This window comes from Malaclemys terrapin, chromosome 3 (genome assembly GCF_027887155.1).
Source record: "Malaclemys terrapin pileata isolate rMalTer1 chromosome 3, rMalTer1.hap1, whole genome shotgun sequence".
NCBI classification, from domain to species: Eukaryota; Metazoa; Chordata; order Testudines; family Emydidae; genus Malaclemys; species Malaclemys terrapin.
In genome coordinates, this window is record NC_071507.1 from 147,460,115 (window position 1) to 147,485,082 (window position 24,968).

The window sequence follows — 24,968 nt, forward strand, 5'->3', positions numbered from 1 at the left end:
GGGGTGGGGAGGCATGGGGCTGGGGGATCCGGAGGGGCGGGTAGGGAAGGCAGTGGGGCTAGAGACGATTGGTGGGGGGCGGGGGGAGGCAGCAGGGGCACCAAAATACAACTGTACATTATTTTTGAGTCTGCAAAAAAAAAACCCTACATACATAAATTACAATGATTTGGATGTGTATATGTGCATATTTATTTGTTTTCCCCGAAGTTAGTTAAGTATTTTAGGAAAATTTGTCAGAGTGGGCACCAACCAGAGTTGGTGGCCACACTCTGAGGCCACCAAAAATTTTGTTGTGAGAAACCCTGATCTAACATATATCCTCCTCTAAGGGATCCTGTCACTTCTTGAGACCTTAACTTGGTATTGTTGTCTAGGCTTATGAGGTCACCGTTCAAACACATGGCAGAGCGTTCATTATTTTATTCAACTATTAAAGTTGTCTTCATCACCGTTGTTGCATCAGCCAGAATGATGAGTGAATTGCATGTCCTGATGGCTGACCCGCCATTTAATAATTTTCATAAAGAAAAAGTGGTTCTTAGACCTGATCCCAGGTTTTTACCAAAAATAATACCTCAGTTTCACTCGATCATACAGTTAATTTACTGGTTTTCTTTCCCAAACCCCATGCTTAGTAATGTTGAGTTTGCATTACATTCTTATAGATGCTAAGAGAGCTCTTGCTTACTACTTAGATAGAATTAGGAGCTTTAGGAAGTCATCTAGACTGTTTCTTATGCTAAGAATCATATGGTTTATAGTGTGTCCACTCAGACTGTTTCAAGATGGGTTAAAACGATGCAATGGTTAATGAGGGAAACTTTCAAGGGTACTACATGGAAGTCAGTGTATTCATTTACTAAACATTATGTGCTGGATCTTGCTTCTAGAGTGGATGCCACATTTGGCAGAGCAGTGTTACAATCACTATTCAGTTAGGACTCTGATCTCACCTCCAGGGTTTTCAGCACTATGTTTCAAACTACCCGTAAGTGGGAATATGCAGCGCCATTCAAAGAAGAAATGAAGGTTACTTACTTGTAACCAGAGTTCTTTGAAATGACTCTGCATATTCATGCTTCCCTCCCACCTTCCCCTCTTTCTCAGAGATCTATCGTGGTCATCTGGGTTGGCAGTGAAAGCAGTTGAGGTGGTAGAGGGTGCAGCGCCCCCTTTTATAATCTCACCTTGGGAACATTCAGAGACACTGAGTGGAGGGTTAGGAGTGTGTGTACCTGTACTCCAGTAGGCACTGCTTGGGAAAGTTTCTGCCGTAAAGTGCCACCAGGTGGCATAGTGCCTGTAAGTGTGAATATATCTGTAAGTGTGAATATGCGAAGAACTCTGGTTACAGATAATCAACCTTCATTTACTAGTAAGTAACCTTCATTTCTTTGTACTTTAGGTTTGTTTGTTATCAAGGTAAGTTCTTTCATACATCCACAGGAGACCATTCTTCCTTCAATTTTTATTTCAAGCCTCAAATATGTGAAAGTGTAGCACCAGCTAGATGTGAGAAGTGCTCTTAGGATTTATCTTTAGCACCGACCAATTGTAGAAGATGCATCATTGCCATTCTTCTCTTCCCCCTCTCACCCCCTCTAAGTTTCAGTGCCTTTAAAAGCATCTAAATCAGTGGTTCTCAACCCATGGCCCAATCAGCACACAGCTGTAGTCCACATGACATCCTCAGGGCCATAATGGTAGTATCTATATTGCGTGGATGCGGCCCACAGAACACAGAGAGAGCTGCATATGTAGCCTACAATGGTAAATAGGTTGAGAACCACTGTTATATATCAACTACTATATCAGTGAAACATTCTGCTGCAGATAAACCAATTCTAGAAGTGATCAGAGTCTTCTTAGAACATTCTGCAAAGATCAGCTGGTATGAAAGGCATTGCCTTCACCAGGGTAAAAAGGGTGTTCTTAACTCAAGTAAAATCCTAATGAAGATCACACAGTTTGTACTTTTTACACTTTTTAGCAGACTTGTGAGAAGAATAGCCTCACTTCCTGACTGCTGCTGTGTCTCCTGTGCCCACTGTGCTTTTCTCCCTGCCTTCATACATGTTGAGTGGTCCTCCCCAGGGAGTAATTCAGCTGATTGTTTGCTGCTGTTCATAGCTTTCCTAACCAGTATTTAATTTGATATGATGGTTCTTTGTCCATTTCACTGCTCTCCCCAGGATTCTGAATAATAGTGAAATGGACCAGTCATCTTAATTTCCCGCTGTTGTACCTATCATCAGGGCCCTGTTTATTCTGCAGATGCTGAATTTCCCTCAGAATTCACTCCTTTTCCCAGAATTGTTTTTTTTCTTTTTTAATGTTTCTAGTCTTGAAGGGTTGTGGAAATAATATTGAGAATATGAACTGATTTGTGAACCAATACAGTGAAGCCTGCATCTGTTGGCAAAGCCTGAAATAATAGCTTAAGAGTTGTGGCCTGTCCCATTCATTTCAGTCAGAATCACATGGACTCTTTAGGTACTGAATTTGGCATTTTTCCAAGGTGACACAGAATTTGCCATTTTGCTGCAGCCAATGTCTGGCCATTTGTTTTGTCTCCCTGCAATGTTTTGCCATGTTTGTTCCCTGAGCTGTTCCACGCTCAAGCAGCCAGGGATCAGGGAGCCAGAGCCAGAGTTCAGCTTGCTGTCAGTAGATGAAGAGAACCAGAAGCGTATTGTGGTGAGCTAGAATATCTGGAGAACAGCATAATAGCTTGATGCCTACAGAGCCAGAAGATGAGTATCTGAAGATAGCTACAAGTTCTCGTCTTCCCTCCCCACTTTGGCCCTGTATGGTAGGGGAAAGGATTAGCTGGACCACTTGTACAACATAGTACAAATTGAGTTTCAGGGTATGGGGCTGGGGCACCTGGAGAGCAAGATAAAAAACCCATTCTTGAAAATGAAGTAAGGTAATTAAACTACCTCCATTGAGTATTTTCAGCTACAAGCCATATTTGTGTGGGTATGGGAGAATTCAGGGTATTTTGTAGTGCTAGAATAAACTAATGCTGCCACACGTTACAGGGGCTTCTGCCTGTTAGCATCAGCAGAGGTGCTAGAGCTGTCTTTTTGAAGAATTAGAAAGACAGCTCTGCATCATTTTACATTGATGCATATTTAGTAGATTGTCTTCAGAATTTTAAGGGCTAGAAATTCATATTTTTTTCTATTCACAAGGTACTTGTGCTCTGTGTATTTTTAGCAGAATTTGTTCATAAAATTTATGTGGTGTTAAAGTTGGTTTATACTTTTACTACAAGTCATTTTACTGCAAGCTGGTTTTCAGAAAGGGTGTGGATGCACAGACCAGATCTTCGCTTTACGAAACATAATAGAACAGTGCTTAGAATGGCAATGGCAACAGCAACTCTACATAAATTGCATAGACTTGATAAGGCTTTTGATAGCATTCACAGGACCAGCCTATGGCGCATTCTGCAGGCATATTGAATTCCTTTCCGTATAATCAACATTGTCAAAAGCTTCTATTTCAACTTTACATGTAGTGTTGATCACAGTGAGCTTAGTCTTGAAGTCAGAACAGGATTACGTCAGGGTTGTGTCATGTATGCAATCCTCTTCAACATTGCTATTGACTGGGTAATGCAGCTTACAACAAAAGATATGCCAAGAGGCATTAAATGGACACTCTTTTCATCCCTTGAAGACCTGGACTTCACAGAAGATGTCACTCTCCTGTCACATACCCAACACCATATACAAGAAAAAACAACTCGACTCAACGCATTCAGCCAGCAAATTGGACTGAAAACCAACCACAATAAGACCGATATCATGACCTTGAATATTGCCTCACCATCACCAGTACGAATAGAGGATTATGTTCTCACCAATGCAGAAACATTCACGTACTTGGGCAGCACCATCAGCCAGGATGGTGGAACAAGCCAGGACATCCGTAACAAAATCAGTAAAGCTAGGAACACCTTCAGGAGCTTAAATACAGTCTGGAAATTATCAAAATACAACATCAAAACCAAATTTAAGATTTATCAGACCTGCGTGCTTTCAACACTACTTTTTAGTGCAGAATGCAGTGGCATCAGAAAGTATGACATATCCAAATATCTTCATTCCATACAACCTGCCTCAGAAAAATTCTCTGTATTTTTTGGCCCAGAACAATCTCAAACCAAGATCTATTGACACAGTGCAGCCAAAAGGATCTGAGCACCATCGTTGCCAGGAGGCATTGGAGATGGATCGGTGATGTGCTTCGGATGGCAACTGATTCCATCACCAGAGTAGCAATAAGATGGACACCTGAAAACAACATGGCGAAGAGCGGTGGAAACCGAGCTGAAAAACCTGGGGCACAACTGGGGAACCATTGAAAGACTTGCCAGAAACAGACAGGAATGGAGGAGCTTTGTCATTGCCCTAAATGCCAGAGGCATAATAGGAACATGATGATAAGTCATTTGTTCTATATTCTTGCCTCTTATAGCACTCAGGGATGCTAATGCCTTTATGGAAAGCTTTCAAAATAATTTGGTTTCCTTCTGATACTAAGTGACTTCTGGGTGTCTGCTCTGTAATTCTGTTGACCTTGGTGGAGCTGTTACACTGGTCTACAATTTTTGAGAAGTCGTCTGCTTCAGAGATAAAATGTGCTATTTATTATGTATTTTGATGTGCTGAATTCAAATATGACAATTAAAACAACTGATTGGCTACTGTTTCTAAGATATTTAAGTTTTTACATTTTATGTCTATGTATATTGTGTAGATAGTAGAATTTTAATCATAAATTGTAAACCTAGGTCTTTTCATGTGTTTATGGTTGCTTTCTTTACGTGATAATATTTCACCTGTCCTGTTTATGTAACACTTTAAAAATCAGCAAAAGGGTTATATAAATAAAATTTATTATGAAACAAAAGGCAAAAAACTATTATGTACATAGTTTAGTCCTATTCAGTGTCTACTTGGCGCTTCTTGGCTTGTCTCTTGTATTCATTAAATGGAGCATTTCTTGTCACTGTCCAGCAATAGTCTGCAAGCATTGATGGGCTCCATTTGCCCTGATAGCGTTTCTCCATTGTTGCAATGTCCTGGTGAAATCGCTCGCCGTGCTCGTTGCTCACAGCTCCGCAGTTCGGTGGAAAAAAATCTAGATGAGAGGGCAAAAAATGTATCTTTAGTGACATGTTGCAAACAAGGCTTCTGTATGCCTTGAGGAGGTTTTCCACCAACAACCTATAGTTGTCTGCCTTGTTGTTTCTGAGAAAATGTATTGCCACTAACTGAAAGGCTTTCCATGCCATCTTTTCCTCGCCATGCAGTGCATGGTCAAATGCATCATCTTGAAGAAGTTCACGAATCTGAGGACCAACAAAGACACCTTTCTTTATCACCTTTAGCTTCACTTAACCTTGGAAATTTTCCACGGAGGTACTTGAAAGCTGCTTGTGTTTTGTCAATGGCCTTGACAAAGTTCTTCATCAGACCCAGCTTGATGTGTAAGGGTGGTAACAAAATCTTCCTTGATTCAACAAGTGGTGGATGCTGAACACTTTTCCTCCCAGGCTCCAATGACTGTCGGAGTGGCCAGTCTTTCTTGATGTAATGGGAATCTCTTGCACGATTATCCCATTCGCAGAGAAAACAGCAGTCCTTTGTGTATCCAGTCTGCAGACCAAGCAAGAGAGCAACAACCTTCAAATCGCCACAAAGCTGCCACTGATGTTGGTCATAGTTTATGCCCTCAAAAGTTGTTTCATGTTGTCATAGGTTTCCTTCATATGGACTGCATGACCCACTGGAATTGATGGCAAAACATTGCCATTATGCAGTAAAACAGCTTTAAGACTCGTCTTCGATGAATCAATGAACAATCTCCACTCATCTGGATCGTGAATTTTGATGTTGAGGGCTGCCATCACACTATCGATGTTGTTGCAGGCTACAAGATCACCTTCCATGAAGAAGAATGGGACAAGATCCTTTTGACGGTCACGGAACATGGAAACTCTAACATCACCTGCCAGGAGAGTCCACTGCTGTAGTCTGGAGCCCAACAGCTCTGCCTTACTCTTGGGTAGTTCCAAATCCCTGACAAGGTCATTCAGTTCACCTTGTGTTATGAGGTGTGGTTCAGAGGGGGAGGATGGGAGAAAATGTGGGTCCTGTGACATTGGTGGTTCAGGACCAGAAGTTTCATCCTCTTCCTCTTCCTCGTCTGACTCAAGTGAGAATGATTCTGGTGCATCAGGAACTGGCAGTCCTTCTCCGTGGGGTACTGGGCGTATAGCTGATGGAATGTTTGGATAATGCACAGTCCACTTTTTCTTCTTTGACACACCTTTCCCAACTGGAGGCACCATGCAGAAGTAACAATTGCTGGTATGATCTGTTGGCTCTCTCCAAATCATTGGCGCTGCAAAAGGCATAGATTTCCTTTTCCTGTTCAACCAGTGGCGAAGATTTGTTGCACAAGTGTTGCAGCATATGTGTGGGGCCCACCTCTTGTCCTGATCTCCAATTTTGCAGCCAAAATAAAGGTGATAGGCTTTCTTAACCATAGTGGTTATACTGCGCTTTTGTGATGCAAAAGTCACTTCACCACAAACATAGCAGAAGTTATCTGCACTGTTCACACAAGTACGAGGCATCTCTGCTCACTTTGGCTAAACAGAAATGTGTCCCTTTGCAAAATCAAACATTGACAAATAAGAGAGCACGGCACTGTATGATTTCTAGAGCTGATATAGGGCAATTTGTTCTGCAGAGTGATTTAAGCTTTGTTATGATTGCATCATCCATGACTTCTAGGAATAACATGATGCAATTCATATCATGTATGATGCAATACCAGCTTCAGATTGCATCATTCATTGTTTTGCCTAAAAAGCAAGTACTATCCAAACCCAGTCATAGATTTATTGATAGATCCAGTCAAAGATGTATTTTAGTCATTTCTGGTTTAAATTGAGATCCCTTCCCTTTATAACTCACTTATCCTCCGCCATTCCCAAGTCAAGGGTCGTATATACTGACCCAATAGCATATCTTGAAAACTAGAGCCAATCAACAATTTTAAGCATCATTTTCTTTCTCAGTGACCCAGAATTAGTAAAGTTTGACTACATTTATTTCAGAAGCATTTTGTCTGTAGAGCAGAGTTATTTGTAAACTCTTTTATTCCTAAATATTTGAGGCATTTTGACTGTGCAAAACTTCAGATGTAAGAGAGCCTGTAACATAATGTTATCCTCAGCCATCGCCATTTTAAATATTGGTACACCTTCTTTATTTAGTCAGTTGTAAAGGTGGATAAAACTGTTCTTTTTCAAGTGCTTGCACATGTCGATTCCACTCTAGGTGTGTCCGTGGCCACCTGCAGTGTTGTCGAATTTTTTTGCCTTAGCGGTATCCATAGAGCTGGTTGTGGTGACCTCTGTAGTGCCGTGCTCATGCGCTGGTATATGAGGCGCTGCTGGCCCTATGCCTTCTCAAATCCTTCTTACCGCCAGTGACGGTTGGTTGGAACGCCTTCCTCTTGTCTCCCAAGAGGATAGTGGTTTTCTAACAACCTATTGACTGTCTCTTTGTATATAGTTGCTATTACTTGGTGTTTAAGTGTTATGCGTTAGTAGTTGGCGTCCTAGCAGGGACTTTGCCCTGGGGTGGGGCATGCCCCAGTCCCCGGGGTTCAAACTGTGCTTACCCTGCAACCGGCCTGTATGTGTTAGAAACCCCCATAGCAGGTGTTTAAGTGCTTGGGAGAGTTGCACGTAAAGGAGAAGTGCAGAATCTGTAAAAACTTTTGTCCAGGGACTGAGAAAGAGTGGGACATCCGCGTAAAGGCCCTCCCCATGGAGGCTGCACTTCCCCTGGCGTTGGAGCCATCATGCTTCAATTCAACGCCCAGTACATCGGCATCGGTGTGGAGTGCCCCGCTGGCACTGGGTCCCACTCGGCACCATTACCCCTTGCCAGTGCCTAAGAAACGCCAGAAGCAGCAGCATGGTTCCCTGGCACTGAATAAAGAGGGTGCCTTTAATGCCTGAGAGTTTCTGTGCGGCTAGGACCTAATGGTCCTTCCGGTGTCGCCCACGATATGCCCAGCAGTAGATCTGGCTAAGGCTCCACAACCCAAGGACAAGGCAGCCATGGGGCCGTCTCAAAGGGCAGTGGAGTGCCATCGATCCCTGGAGCAGAGGTTTAGTTCCCCAACTCCGTGACCACGAACCCCAGCTCCGCAACCTCAGTCACCAGCAAGATGGCCCAGTTGGCTGGCACTGCGTTCGCGGTCCCCACTGACATGGCGCACATCACCGACATCAAGGCACCGGTCTCGGCATTCCCGGTACCGGTTTGTCTCCCATCAGCTGAAGCCCCGGCACAGTCTATGTCCATGTCTCCTCAACGCCATTCCTCAGAAAGGCATTGGTTGCCACCTTCCAGGTACTGGTCCCCTGCACCCAAAGTGAGCTGCCAGACGCAAGTCTCCATGGCCCCACCCAGTCTGAGTCGGAACAGGAGTTTACCCCCTTGCTGAGGAAGCACTGGTCTCCTCTGGTGTTGGAGGCCAGTTCAGCACCCTCGATGATGATGTGACAGTCGGGCCACTGGTCAGCCCAGTGGTTCTACTGGAATCCCGTGGGGCGTACCTATGATACTGGTACCTTATTCGCACCACTCCTCCTTGGCTGCCTCAGATAAGCAACCCCCCAGTACCACTGGTACCAACCCCTGAACATGGCACAGACTTTGACACAAGGTTGGAAGGACAGGTGCCATCACAGAGGGAGCCTTCCCCCATGGTGCCACCATGGTCTTTGTCGCCAGACAAAGTGGTGGCGGGCCCCTCTCATGCCAGCCCTCCTGATGACTTCAAGGAGCACCAAGCCCTGCTTAGAAGACTGGCCTCTAATTTAGGCCTGGAGGACTAGGGCCTGGCAGCGTAGTTGGACACCCTCTTTGACGTGTTCACAGTGGCAACCCGGCACGGGTTGCGCTGCCAATTGCTAAGGCCCTGTGGGGAGACCTCTTCATCTATTCCACCCACCTGTACAGGAGCTGAAAAGAAATATTATGTCCCTGCTAAGGGGTTTGAATACCGCTATACACACTCACCACCTGGGTCGCTGATAGCATCGGCAGCCAACGAGATGGCAGGGTCAGGCGAGTGCCACGCCTAAAAATAAGGATGCAAAAAGGCTGGACCTTTTTGGAAGAAAAGTTTATTCAGCTGCAGGTCTACAGTTTAGGATGGCCAACCAACAGCCCTTGTTGGGGAGGTATAACTTCAATTTTTGGGACTCCTTCAACAAGTTTAAGGACACCTTGCCACAGGACCTCGGTCAGGAGTTTGCGACCTTCCTGGAGGAAGGCAAGGTGGTGGCCAGATGCTCCCTCCAGATGGCCTGCGACGCGGCTGATTCAGCTGCCAGAGTTGTTGCCTCGGCTGTGGTAATGAGGCACAGTTCCTGGCTCCAATCCTCGGGTCTGTCCAAGGAGACGCAGTCCTCTATCCAGGCTTCTATTTGAAGGGAATGGACTGCTCTTAGGGCAGACAGATGTTAGGCTGCATGGTCTAAAAGACTCCCAGGCCACTCTGCACTTGCTGGGCTTCTACAGGCAATGAGGAGGCTGTTCAGACCCCCTCTGCTGCACAGGTCCTGGAGGCCTCCTCAGCAAAGCACCTTCAGGAGAAAAGACAGACACACGGGGTTTAAGCGCCATCACCCTTTTTCCTGTCGGCATGGTCGCGAGTAACCTCAAACCATTGGGTATTCAGTATAATCTCTTTGGGCTACACCCTGCAGTTCACAGCCACTCCTCCCTCCTATCCCCCTACCCCGTCACTCTTCAGAGATCCTTCTCACGAGCAACTCCTTGCCAGGAGTTAGAGAACCTCCTACGCCTGGGGGCAGTAGAGGAGGTCCCTCGAGACATGAGGGGGAAAGGGTTCTATTCCTGCTATTTCTTAATCTCAAAAGCAAAAGGGGGCATAAGACCCATATTGGATCTGTGCCACCTCAACAAACATCTCAAGAAGTTGAAGTTTTGCATGGTCTCCCTAGCCTCCATCATCTCCTCCCTGGATCCAGGAGACTGGTACACCGCCCTGGATTTGAAGGACGTGCGGGTTAACCATCCTCAGTTCTTTCTCAACTGCCCCTGCTAGAGACTGAGCCTTTAGCTATGCACTTGCGGATCATTAACTCTTTCATTTACTAAATTTTAGCTTCTTTAGAAGCCTTTCATGTTTCTTTTTCTCTTCTGTTTATTTGCCTGTGCCTTAAAGAAAAAAAAGAAGACGAAATAACTTTGTTCTTTTGTCCACTCCCCATGGGGGGACCCCCCTGGAGAAGGGTATGCCCGGCTCTACGGGTTTTAAGAAGTTTTGCACTTGCAGCGAGGTAATCCTGATCGCAGACAAGCACTCTCTGCATCTGCTGTCTCGGCCAGGGCCACATCAAGTAGAAGTGTTCCCTTTGCCAGCAATTCCTATCCACAAAGATAGAGAGCTTAGCCAGAAAGTCATCTTTATGGAGGCTGCTTCCGACCTCAGGCAGGCATGAGCCTTCCCTTCGACTCTGAAGGATAGTAGATTGAAGAAACAGGCCAGGACTCCTCTCACAAGTTAAAAAGGAGAGCAGGAAGTCCCCTTAGCAAGTCCAGGGATAACCGAAAGCAATCACCATCTTTCTCGGTATCCTCTGCACTGCTGGCACTGAGACAACAATCTGGTACCCATGCCTCATGGCGGTTGTCAGTATCTGGTGCCGTTGATAGGCTTACAGATCCTTTGTGTACAGTTACTGAGAAATAAGGGCAAACTCCCTAAAATGCTCTTGGTATGTGAGTTGACATCAGTATGTGAGTTTACATCAGTACCATGAGCTTTAAGAGCCTGCTCAGTACTGGAGAGACAAGTACAGACGGGGTCTACATCTCCCCCGGCACCAACACTGGGGCACTTGGTCCTGGCGGAATTCCATCAGACCGGTGACCTGGGCATGACAGAAGCACCCGACACACTGCCCCTCAGTACTGAGATCATGACACCGATCCATTGCCGGGTACAGGTTATCTCCCCACATCATGCCATGCCCCTCCACTATCAAGTGGGGGTTCAGAAAGTGAACTGGAGGGGATTTCACAGTACTCCTCCCAAGCTCCATAAGTGACCCACTATCAACAGTGTCCGGGAATGTATCAGCAGATGGGATCACCACCATCTTGGTATGGCATCCATGGGCACCTCCACCAGGCCCTATGCCACTGCAGTGGCCATAATGGGATCCCTGAGAGGCACACTGACAGAGTGCCTCACAGGCTTCAAGCATCGCCTCACAATCTTCCAGGCATTCGTCCTCAGCCACATCATGGAGGGCCTCAGAGCCTCAAGAAATGGTTGATCAAGAAGAGGACATGGAGGAGGAGATAACAGCAAAAGCTATATCCCTCTCTTCCTCAAACGAAGCAGTCCTACCTTCAGTACCTTCCATGGCAGATGACTTCTGCTTGTTTCAGGAACTGATGAAAAGAGTAGCAGACACCCTCCACATACCATTGGAGGGAGGTCGAAGACACGCACCACCAGCTCATCGACATCCTGCACTCTTCGTCCTCCTCGAAAATCGCCCTCCCAATCAACAAGACTATCCTAGCCCCGCCTAAGACGGTGTGACAAACCCAGCATTGATAGCCTCAATGTGCAAGCAGCAGACAAGAAATATTATGTTCCCCATAAAGGAATCAGAGTTCCTTTTCACTCACTCGCCACCCAATTCCATCGTGGTGGACACTGTAAACTCTCATGGCCGACAACATCATTCCAGGGCACCTCCCTACGACAGAGACTGGAAGCGCCTTGATCTGTTTGGTAGGAAGGCGTATTCCTCAGCCACTTTACAATTTTATATTGCCAACTACCAGGTACTCATGGCAAAATACCATTACAAATGATAAGTTAAATGACTTTATTGACAAGCTGCCAGAGAGTTCTCAAGATTCCTTCAAAGTGGTCATCCAGGAGGGGCAACTGGTCGCAAAAACATCATTGCAGTTGGTCCTCAATGCCACCGACATGGCTGCCAGATCCATCTCCACTATTGTGGTCATGAGACAGGAGTCATGGCTCTACCTCTCGGGATTCGCGAAGGAGGTGCAGACTTCAGTGGAGGACCTCCCCTTTGAGGGTGTGATGCTCTTCGCTGAGAAGACCAATGCCACTCTCCACTCCTTGAAGGATTCCAGGGCCACCTTCAGATCACTGGGAATCTGCACACCAGGGCAAAAGAGACATTTTAGCCCCCAATCCGAGCCCAGGCCTTATTCGTCTAAGTTCCCATCACAGCATCACTATGCATCCAAAAGGACAAAGGGAAAATTCACTAAACAGAAACCTGGTTCTCAATTGTCGAGTCAACCTGCGGCCCCTAAGAACAACTGATGGGTAGGTCAAGGCACCCCAAGACTATTCCCCACTACTTTCTGTGATCATGTATCCATTTGGCCACCGTTTGTCAGTGCTCCGCAGTGCCTGGGAGTGCATAATGTTGGACAGATAGGTCCTAGAGATCGTTAGATCAGTTTACTTCATCTACTTCACCTCCTTACCTGCTCCACCACAATCTTCCCTGTCCCTCTTCGGGGACCCTTCTTACGAGCGTCTACTACGTCAGGAGATACATCGACTCCTGCAGTTAGGAGCTATAGAACCAGTACCTCAACATCTGTGAGGCAAGGGGTTCTACTCTCGTTACTTCCTAATATGAAAAAGGAAGGGAGATTGGAGACCCATTCTGGACTTCAGAAATCTGAGGAAGTTTGTCAAAGCTCAGAAGTTCAAGGTGTCACCTTATTGACTATCATTCCATCACTAGGACAGGGAGACTGGTTTTCAGTCCTCGACCTACAGGCCGCCTACTTTCATATTTCAATACTACCGACTCACAGACAGTTTCTCAGGTTTACACTCGGATGCCACCATTACCAATACAGAATCCTTCCCTTCGGACTTTCATTGGCTCTGAGAGTATTTTCCAAAGTTCTATAAACGACAGCTGCTCATCTACGATCACAAGGGATAATGATCTATTCTTACCTGAACGATTGTCTCCTCAGAGCCCGGTCGCTTCAGGAGGCTCATTGAGCCACCAAGACCATGATATGCTTCTTCACAGAACTGGGCCAACAGATCAACATGGAAAAGTTGACTCTCAGACCAGTGCAAAGCCGGGAGTTCATAGGGGCTGACCTAGATGTGCTACAGGCCAAAGCTTTCCTACCTCAAGACAGGTTCCTATCCCTGGTCTCACTCAGATACAGTCCTCAAATACCAGCCAGTCTCTGCCTCCGACTCCTTGTGCATATGGCAGCAAGCAGGGAGACTCCACATGCAATGCCTCCAACTGTGGTTCAGTGAACAAAGACAGTCTAGACAAACCCTGTTACTACCTCCCAGGATCAAAAACTGCCTGGCATGGTGGAAGAACCCAGCCAAAGCATGCAAAGGGATCCCCTTTTTACAAGGTGTCAGCATCGTTGCTCCTAACCACGGATGCACCGCTCATAGGTTGGTACATGCATTTAAATGGCCTCACGCCACAAGGCAAATGATCATCTGTGGAAATATCCCTACACATCAATCTCCTCGAATTGAGAGTGATCAGGAATGCCTTCGCCCATTTCCTCCCGCTGATCACATACGAAGATCCTAACAGACAACATAGCCTGCATGTATTACATCAGCTGCCAGGGAGGGGCCAAGTCGACCTCCCTATGCACAGAGTCTATGGAACTGGTGCATCTCTGGTCATCTTGTCTGTGGCTTACCTTCTGGGCACACAGAATTCGATAATGGACAAGCTTAGTCACAAATTCCCACATGAACATGAGTGGGAGATGCACCCATCATTACTCTCTGACTTGTTCACATGCATTCTACCTCAATAGGACAAAAGCCTTTAGGAATTTCCCTAGACTGTTCCTCTCCATGGTGTAAAGATCTAAGGGCTCAGCAATATCAGCCCAAAGACTCTCTAAGTGGGTCTCAAATTGCATCAGACTGCTACCAGATTCGTAACATGACACTTGCAGACTCCATCTGTGCACATTCCACAAGATTGATCTCATCTTGTGAGAGCAGAGCGGCGGCGTGGGCATCAATCCACACCTTCTCAGAACATTATGCCATCACTGGGGACACTGCCTCTGATGCCATCTTCGGCTCCACAGTACTGTCATCTGTGACTGACCCGACTCCGAAGTCCCAGCCCTCCAAAAGGAGTACTGGTCGGGAGTCATCTAGAATGAAGCACCCATAGGGACACTACTCTAAGAAGAAGTTGTTTCTTACCTTGTGCAGTAAAGATGATTCTTTGAGATTTGTGTCCCTATGGGTGCTCCACTACCTACCTTCCTCTCCTCTACTTTGGAGCTCTTGCTTCTGACTCTGTGATAGAGAAGGAACTATGGTGGGTTAGCCAGCTAGCATCGTGGCGCAGCATGAGGAGAGAGAGCGCATGTGTGGGCCCAACAGACTGTGCTTCCAAAGGTCTCTGATCATCAGCACAGGGATGCAGACACATCTATAGTGGAGCATCCATAGGGGGAGACATCTCAAAGAACCATCGTTACTGCACAAAGTGAGTTATTTCTTCATAGGAGCTGTGCAAAGCTGTCCAATGCGCTTTTAATATTTTTAATAGGTATTGGCACTTGGACTTTGTGTTGACTGGTCCAATATGAATTTGTATGCAGATGAGAAGCTACTGAAAGATAAACATAATGATCTTCACTGCTGCATCATTTGGCTACTGCATTTCCTGTTTAAGTCAGAAGGTGATGCCCTTCCAGGGGCTTTTCCCCTCAGATTTCTTTTCCTTTTTGTGTTTATCTTCCTCCCTGGATTGGACATTGCTAAACAGACACCTACAGTCTGCACTGGTGGCAACAAGTCCCAGAAATAATTTTTTCACTTGCTAGTTGTTTCCTGTGATTCAGTTCCACCAGTGCAGATGAACCACAAGTTGGAACCTCCGTAAAGGATATTTATAAGCCTCTATACTTGCATTTGTAGAGCTAAGTCACAGAACATAAGTGACAGTTAATAAGTATTTTTATTCAAAAGATAGTGGTGGTTTTACAGATAGCTTTAAAAATGTCATATAACACTGCCTTGTAAATTGGAATTTCTACTAGAAGTCTCTTTAGACAGTAAGATGGGTGCAGTGTCAAACTGTAAATGTGGCAGAAAATGAAGTCATAACTGACATCAATCATATTCTGTAAGAATGAAAGTGAATACAAATTATATAGAGCACATAAGCTAGGGAACTCTTTTGTTTTTATAGAGTGCCCAGTAGCTTAAGGCCTTCGTCTGTGATTTGGGACCCCTTTACATTACTGCAATACAGATAATGATACTTCCCATAAATTTGCTGATAATCACTACTTTGCTTCATAGAAAGCTAGCTGTTGCATTTGTACACAGATGAGTGCATGATTTTTCTTGATTCTTACTTTTGAGTCCAAAGCTCAGCAAAAAATGACAAGGATGCAAGTTTGTCTGATTTCTTTTAAACCAGTCATTTTAATCACATTTCTCTGAATAAAAGCATTTAGTTGCATGTCTGATAAGGCTTCTAGTTTTGAGATCTTGTGAATGTTAGTTGCCTGAAAAGTAAGAAACTAAACAATATGAAAGTTAAGAGAGTGTGGCTTACAAAAATTTGATGTGTTGCTATAGCAACATTTTCATCTTTTTTCAAAAGAGAAAATTGCTAGTGAAGTACATGATAGTGTAGTGGTAATGTGGGAAGAATGAAGCTCTAGGCCCAGCTATTGAAATATTTTAGGCATGAGACTATAAGTGGACCTACACAACAAGGAGGAAGCAAAATTGCTTAAAATGCGATTTTGTGGTAATAGGTTCAATATTGATTGTCTCACTAATTTTAATCTCCACTGCACAGTTTATAAGTAACTTTTTCCCCAGTTCCCAGGACCATACGCTTATACAATCAAGCTGTTCCTTTCCCAGTGCTCTCTCCCTAATTTTGCTTGTAATTAACAAAACAATAACATGGAGTGAATTGGTGTTGTATAGGGAATTAGACTATTTGTATGACAGCTACCTCATTTGTTGCAGAAAGTGAATGAGGCAGGGGACTACAAGAAGAGAAAGGATGTATAGTGGTTAAGGCAACTGCATTCTGTCCCTGCCTCTCATGGACTTTCTGTGCAATTCTTGGCAAGTCACTTAAACACATGTTCACAACTGGCCACTATTTGGTGTATTTCATTCTAGGTGTCCAGTATGAGACCTGGAGCCTTATTTTCAGAAGTGCTGAGCATGGAGGACTGCAACTGAAGTTAGTGGGAGCTGCAGATGCCCAGCACTTCTGCCAATAAGAAATTCTTGAGAGCTGAGCACAGGGTTGAGAGTCAGGAGGCCTTGAGCTCTAATTCTGGCTGAAATTAAACACAAAATGCACATACCATGATATACTTAAGCATATTTATTCTTCAAACATTAAGTGGATTAAAAACTAACTGATAAGTCTCAAAATGTAATTGTAAACAGGGAATAATCATCCAGTGGGTGTGTTTCTCTTGGGGTCTTGCAAGGATTGGTTCTTGGCTCTGTACTATTTAACAGTTTTTTATCAGTGACCTGGAGGAAACATACAACACCAATTCATTCCATGTTATTGTCTTGTTAATTACTAATAAAGTTTTCAGGTGACACACAGACTGGGGAAGTTGTGAATAATGAAGAGGGCAGGTCACTTTTAGAGAAATCTGGATCATTTGGGTATACCGGGCACAATCAATATGTGTTTTAATACAGCCAAATGTAACTAGGAAGAAAAAAATGCAGTTCATGCTTACAGGATGGCAGACCCTTTTCTGGTAAGCAGTGACTCTGCAAGAGACTTCGGGATCATAGTGGGTAATCAGCTGAATCTGAGCTTGAAGTGTGACTCTGGATACATCTACACTACAAAAAAAGGCCTGTGGTAGAGAGTCTCAGAACCAGGATCAACTGATTTGGTCTTGCGGAGCTTGTACTACAGGGCTAAAAATATCAGTGTGGAAATTTGGGCTCAGGCTTAAGCCTGGGCTCTGAAAACCAACAAGGGGGAAGGATCGTGGAGCCCAAACATCTGCACTGCTATTTTTAGTCCCGGAACTTGAGCCTGACTCAGTTGTCCCAGGCTCTCAGACTTGCTGCCATGTGGTGTGGGGATCCCCCCACATCCCCATATACAGGCATATCCTCCGTGGCTAAAAGAGCTAATGCAATCTTTGGATGTGTAAATGGGAATATCAAGTACGATAATTTTTAGCAACCTTTGATTTTACAGCATCTATTACGGGGTTGCAAAACTGTATGGACAGCCGGGAAGGGAAGGCTTTGCCTCCCCAAACAACCTGGCCCCTGCCCTCTATCTGATCCCCTCCCACTTCCTGACTGCCCCCCTCAGAGCCCCTAGCCCATCCAACCCCCTCCCACTCCTTGTCCCCTGACCGCCCCCTCCTGAGACCCCCCCGACCCTAACCGCCCCCCCAGGACCCCACCCCCATCCAACCCCCCCTGTCCCCTGACTGCCCCAACACATATCCACACCCCCGCCCCCAGACAGGCCCCCCGGGACTCCCAGGCCTATCCAACCTCCCATTCCAGATATCAGACTTCCACTCTGGCAGTGGTGTCATCAGTCTGTAGTCTGTCATGTTCCCCATAAAAACATCTTGAATTATTTTTGTAAATTCTGAGCCCCTCAGTAGATTTCCTTGCGGTGTAAAACAGATAGTATGTTTTAATGAAGGTTCTTCTCAATTCCAGCATATTTGTAGTAGACAGATGCAAGTGTAGAGACCTTTCTCTTCCTTAGAATTCTACTGAGTATTGTTGGGAAGATGGGGCATCAGATACCCTTTTCAGACAGCTAACCAGGAGGCAGCTGGTGGCTGCAGAAGAAATTTTGAACTTGTAAGTCACATTGGAGGATAGTTAGGTCTTCTTTTTTCCCCCATTAACTTTTAGTATGCTGAACAACCGTGCATGAGAAATCTGGAACACTTGCACAAAAGAAACTTTAATCTTCTTTTACATTAGTCTGAGCACTTGGCAGAATTTTCCATATGATACTTTTCTTTGCATTTTTGGGTGGTATCTTCAGCAACTTGGATACAGTATTCTGCAGTTAGTTTAATCTGTTTTTGTGTCACAGCAGCCTCTGGTTGCTGGAAGGAAAAACTAAAGGAAAAGTTCTGCTCATGTCCTGTCGCCCAGGGATGGAGTATGCTTAGTCCAGATGGCATCTTCGGCTAATTTAGCTGCCAAACTCGAACAAGTCTCTACTGAGCCTGTGAGAGCTGAGGTTTCTCAGAGGATTATAATTTGGTCAGATTTGGGTGGCTCTTCATAGGGATGGCAAAAGGCACATCCCTGACATCCAGGTGATTCTTCCCCACCGCCACCCACCTCTTGCCCAAATTCAGGCCCCTGCTCCAAATCATAGAGAGGCTAGAGCTTCTCAGCACAACAGTTAAAAAAACTCAGTATGGGCCAAACAACTTGTTTTTCCCTAATTTCATTTCCGGAAGTTGCTGACCTGGTTTTGCTGAATCTTTTTTTTTTTTTTTTTTTTTTAATTCAGCTTGAAGCAGATACCTGGCATAGAAAATTTCAGACTGAACAATTTAATTTTGGCAAAGTTGATAAGAAACTGAAAACAAGGTCTTGTACAGTAACTCCCTCACTTAACATTGTCCTGGTTAACATTGTTTCTTCGTTGTTACATTGCTGATCAATTAGAGAACATGCTTGTTTAAAGTTGTACAATGCTCCCTTATAACGTTGTTTGGCAAGCACCTGCTTTGCCCACTGCTTGCAGGAAGAGCAGCCCATTGGAGCTAGCTGGCGGGGACTTGGAACTAGGGTGGACCGGCAGCCCCCCTATCAGCTCCCCTAAATTCCCCTATCAGTTGCCGGGCAGTTCAGCTATCCCTCCCCCCAATGCTGTGTGCTACTGTACCTTTTCTCCAGGGTTGGGGATGGGACGGGACAGGACAGGGCTCAGAATGGAGGAAGATTGCTGGCAGCAGCTGCTGTCTCAACTTGCTGATCTACTTAAAAAGGCAGTGTACTTAGAGTGGGGTCAGCATACTTAAAGGGGCAATGCATGTCTCTCTCTCACACACACGGTGTGTATCTCTGTCTCTCTCTCTTACACCCCCCCCCACACACACTGTGTCTCTATCTCTCTTTGCCATGCTGTCTCTCCTCCTCCATTCCTGCTCCCTTGTAGAGTGTGAGGCTACATTAACAACAATGTGTTAACCCTTGAGGGCTCTACCGAGTGCTAGTTCATCATTTAGCAGTAAGGCAGTCCCTGGGAAATATCCCACCCTCTGATTCCACCACCTCAACCAAGCTTCACAATCATCATTTCTGTGTACAGTATTAAATTGTTTGTTTAAAACTTATAGTGTATATATGTGTGTGTATGTATATATATATATATAATATAGCCTTTTGTCTGGCGAAAAACATTTCTGTGGAACCTAACTCCCTCCCTCTCCCCCATTTACATTAATTCTTATGGGGAAATTGGATTCGCTTAACATCATTTCACTTAAAGTAGCATTTTTCAGGAACATAACTACAATGTTAAGCGAGGAATTACTGTGATTGAAAGTGTTAAGCAGCCTTAGCTATAGGCATCACTTCCAGCACTAGCATGACACTAACTGTACCTGACAATAACTGTACATGACATAGTTACGAGTTACAAGAGATACCTTATGTGTGTAAATGAGAGGGAGAGAAATCTCTGACATATAGTTAAATATTCTGAAAAGTAAGTTCTCTATACACAAGCAGTGTTGATTTCAGTATTCGTAAAGTTAACAAGGGATAGCTACAAAGGAACGAATTAATGGTTCGAGTAGTATGCTCTCACGCCTTTGGCAGTGACCTATGCTCAGTGTTTCAAAGAAAAGTGAAATGCCCTTTCTTTCTCTTTTTATAATACCTCTAGTGAATTGTGCAATACTTTCCTATTGGGCAGGGGTGAGTGGGGAATCTTTTCCTGACATTAGCTAAACAGTCTGGTTCTTTCCTAAAGCATCAAAACTGATAACCCTCATTTTGTTCTAGCTGTAGTAGTGAACTGCGGATGATATATTTATTTCATATATCTAATCTTTTCTGAATTTTATTAAGCTATTTACCTCAGTATCTTGTGGCAGTGAATTACTTTTGTTAATTATGTTGCATTAGACTTCATATATTTGAACAGTGCTGGTGTTTCATTTTATAAAGTGCGCACAAGTGTGTATTCAAATGGTTTCTCTACCACTCATTTTTACATTCTTGTCTCCATGTTAAATATTTAGACTTCTTTAAAGATGGAGCCCCTATCGCATGCACATCCCTATGTTTTGTTGACCTTCTTTAGATTTTTCTGTTTGCTGTGGAACTATGGTATACTGCAGTAATGGGGGTATGAAACTATCCTGGAAAGAGACATACATGGGAAAGTTCAGTACTACTGAAGTAAAACTTGAACTGAAGATAAAGCAATAAAATATATTGGGATGCAAATCCCAGTGCATAAAAAATCAAACTATGTGATATATTATATCCCTCTAGATCAAAATAGTACACAATATTGAGAGAGATCACATGCCATCAGACTACTAAAACAGGAATGTACAAATTCAAATATTTACTGCCCTAATTTCACATTGGGACATAGTTCGGAGAAGCAACGCTGTAATAATTGAAAGTTTGTTTTTAAAAATAGTTTTTTGTTTGTGCTTCTTTGCTCTTTTCTCAAATGATTCATTCATATTTTGCTACTTGGTTTTTAGGTTGTCAGATTCCATCCTATTTAAATACTTTAGTGTGTATTTTGATAGGTTAATAACATCCTCATCTTCATCTTCATCTCTGTTTATTTTGGATAAAATCAAGCAGAAACTGTCCTATTGTCTTAAACTTGTGCATTCAGCCTTTTACACTTAAATGTGTGTAACTGTGTTCTGTGACTTTCATTCTTCTTTAATTTAGTCTAGTAACCTCTCATCTTTATTTTCCTTGTGTGTGTGACATACATAGAATGTACTATAATAGTAATTTTTGTATTTAAAGTACACATGTTCTAATTATATAGTATCAGAGGGGTAGCCGTGTTAGTCTGGATCTGTAAAAAGCAACAGAGTCCTGTGGCACCTTATAGACTAACAGACGTACTGGAGCATAAGCTTTCTTGGGTCTGACGAAGTGGGTATTCGCCCACGAAAGCTTATGCTCCAATACATCTGTTAGTCTATAAGGTGCCACAGGACTCTCAATTGCGTTCTAATTATAATAATTTGTATATACAAAAAGAATATGCATATTAGACTGCATCTTAAAATTGGAGCCCTGAGCGATACAAAATGTAAATCCGCTGATAGAAAGCTGATATCTGCGGAGCTGCAGGGCTCCAGTGACAATGAACAAGACCAGCAGGACTATGGCCAGTGACTGCGCCAGGAACTGCAGCGGCAACAGCAGCAGCATGTTGGGCCACCGCTCGTAGGAGCCAGCATCCAGCCTGGGCAGCTCCAGCATGGCTGTGCTTCCCCAAGCCCTGCCCACTGGGCCGGGCACCAGGTTCACTGGCAGCTATCACTGGTCATGTGTGCAAGCAGCTCACAGGCCCTGAGACAGGAGTCTCACACCGCTGCGAGTGGCAGCCCGACATACTGCTGCTTTTGACATTGCAGTTCCTAGCCTGGTCACTTGCCATGGCCCAGCCCTGCTAGTCTTGCTCATTGTTGCGAGAGCTCTGCAGCTCCATGGATATCTGCTTTATATCCGTGGATATACATTTTGTATCCGCGCCGAACTCTGCTTAGAATTTCACTAAAATGCTAATTTAATTTCACTACAATGCTAATTCTATACTTATATTAACAGGAGCAATTTTTGTAGTATCTTCTTAATAGAACAACAGTATCTTGATGGAAAGAAACAGAAAATAAATATTTTAAGAATAGATATGAAAAGACTCTTTGCAAAACTAGTTTTGTAAAGAACAGAGTCTGGAAATGTGTTGGTTTTTTCAGAAGTTCTAGATGGCTCAATTCTGTCTTTTATGATAGTTAGAGAACCAGTATCAGACCAGTGTTACCAAATCTGAAGAATTTGTTCCCACCTTTGAAGTATCCTGAAAATCTTTTAGAATATCTTTCTTTATCCTCAAAATTTAGTATGTGACCCCAAGTTTTCTTTATTTCACCAACTTCAAACTGGGCTCTGAATACAGAATTACATGTCTACCCCGATATAACGCTGTCCTCAGGAGCCAAAAAATCTTACCGCGTTATAGGTGAAACCGCATTATAGTGAACTTGCTTTGATCCCCCGGAGTGCACAGCCCCACCCCCCCGGAGCGCCGCTTTACTGCGTTATATCTGAATTCGTGTTATATTGGGTCGCGTTATATCGGGGTAGAGGTGTATTAATTTGCTTGTTGACATTTTAATGGTGGTCACCACCAGAATTTTTCCCAAATGTAATTACTTTATCTTCATAACACAGTTGTCAGATAAGATGGTATTATCTCCATTTCACAGATGGGAAGTAGAGGCACAGAGAGACTAACCAAATTCTTGGTGCCCTACTTGAGATATCTAGGGCCTGTTTTTTTCCAGAGTATTTAGTATTATAAAATACTTCATATGTTCAGAGCAGAGCTATCATTGACTTCATTTTGCTGTGAGTGCTTAGTACTTCTGCAAATCAGACCCCAGGGTCTCAATTTGGGCACCCAGAACATGAGGAATGTGAAAAATTTGCTTAAATGTCTTGTCCAACACGTCTTTCAACTTCTGCAACAGCCTCATGGACTACAGTGGGGTTGAAACCTTTAGACATACAGACAGTTGTCTACCACTACGCTCATAGTATCTGATAACAGTTGTAGGTTGCCACCTCTGTGACTGGACCAACCACTAGAGAGGGAGATAAAATCTACATTTTGCCAGCGATTTTTACAGCTGTTTGCAGACAGCATCAGAAGAATTTCAAAATTTTAAAATCTTGGTTCTATTCTATTCTTGGTTCTGGAGGGGAGAGTGTTCTAGTGCATGGGTTCCCAAACTGTGGTACGTGTACCACTGGTCATATGTGAGTATATTGGAAGTGACCCTCTACAACAGGCTGGTCTGTCCCCTTTAAGGTGTAATTGGATTTGGGCCAACAAACCCACCACTGTTCCATGATGTGGCCCCTTTTAAGGAAACAGGTATTCAAGGGAGTAGCAAACTAGTTGGGCAGTGGGGTCAGATGTTAATCATGTATTTACCTCCATAACATGATAAAACTCAGGTGCTGGGTGACTCCAAGAGTCACAGGGCAGACAGCCTGGAGAAGAGAAGGAGAGCATCAATTCAGATCAGGGGTTCTCTGGCTTGGAAACCAGAAGGGAGACTGGTGGGCTGGGGAAGCCTGCCTGAATCACAGCACAACCCAAGGAGGGCTGTGAGGCCCCAGAACCCAGGGAAAGAAGTACATGAATTCAAGGACCAAGGGAGGCTGTGTGGAATGGGATTGGAATCTGGATACTGGTGGGGTGGGGAAGTATACTTGAATCACAGCACGGCCCCATAAAGGAGGGCTGTGGAATCCCTCAACCAAGAGAAAGGAGTTGTGAATTTGAGGACCAGGGTACTCGAGTTATTTACTAATTGTAGACAGAGCTGCTCTCCCTGGTACTGCTGGTCTCTTTTGCACTCTCCTTTTTCTCTTTAGTTTTATCTCAGTTCCTTGACTAGATTCTTCTCAGACTTTCTCATGTCCATATTAAACTTTCCTCTCTTGCCACCACTTCAAGTCCCCTACTGTTGTTGTTACTGTAGCATCCTCCTTTTCTAACTGTCAAGGAACTTTCTTACAATATTTCATCCTTTCTCCTCTATCTAGGACATCACCCAAATCATTCCAGTTTCCGCTTTAATAATAATAGAAAAAAAATCATCCCATATATATTACATTATACTTCGCATATTATTTGGATGGGAAGAGAGAGTAGGTTCTTTCTAGGCTGCTGTCATTCTGTAAATCTAACTTGTAGGCATGGCACATATCATGTGATACCAGAACTCAAGGCCCAGAATCCCCTCTTCTCTTGCAGTCCCTCTTAATTAATGAATTATATCTACGTGCCAGCATAAACCTGGGCCTCATAGATGTACTGCAACAAATTGCATTTTTTTTAGCTGAGTTATAACTGGAACCTGTTCAATTTTACAAAAAGTGGTGATGACAGATGTCTGACTCTCATCCATTGTCTCTGATTAGAGTTCATAAAACATTAGTTGTTAACTTTCTGGGGTGAAGTTTTTAATTTGCTGGGGTGTATATCCCTATGGAGAGGAAGAATAGTCCCAGTGGTAAGGGCCTGTGACTCCGGAAATATGGGCTCAATTCCCTGCTCTGTCACAGACTTCCTGTGCGACTAAAGCAAGTCATATAGGGCCCAATTTTTAAAAGTATTTATGTGCAGATAGGCACCTAGTGGGATTTTCAAAAGCACTGAGGTGTCTGACACTAGTTACCTATCTACATCTTTGTGTTCTCTGGGACGGTGTGGACAGACCTTTCATTTGTTCCCAGGGTCTTGGATTTCATTTAAACCAAAACATCTATTATGGTTTCAAAGGAAACCGTCAAAATGTGAATTTACTGTAACTGGGACAGAAATGTCTGCCTGAGTTTGCAGAGATCCGGAGCAGCTCTGAGTGTTGTGAATTGCCCCATTCATCTCAATGGGCATTAATAAAGATTTTTTTTTATGCTTTAAAAGTTGTCTGTTTCACTGCATATTAAAGCATGCCGGAAAGGTGAGGAAATATATTCTGAAGATATACGGTAGTATTTCTTAAATTGGGAGTGCATGA

At 44.0% G+C, this 24,968-nt stretch overlaps 1 protein-coding gene across 2 annotated transcripts in view; it reads left to right on the top strand.

Moving 5' to 3' along the window:
* The window catches only part of PHIP (pleckstrin homology domain interacting protein), a 334,660-nt gene that overhangs the window by 90,873 nt on the left and 218,819 nt on the right, over nt 1-24,968 (top strand). The window lies entirely within an intron of this gene.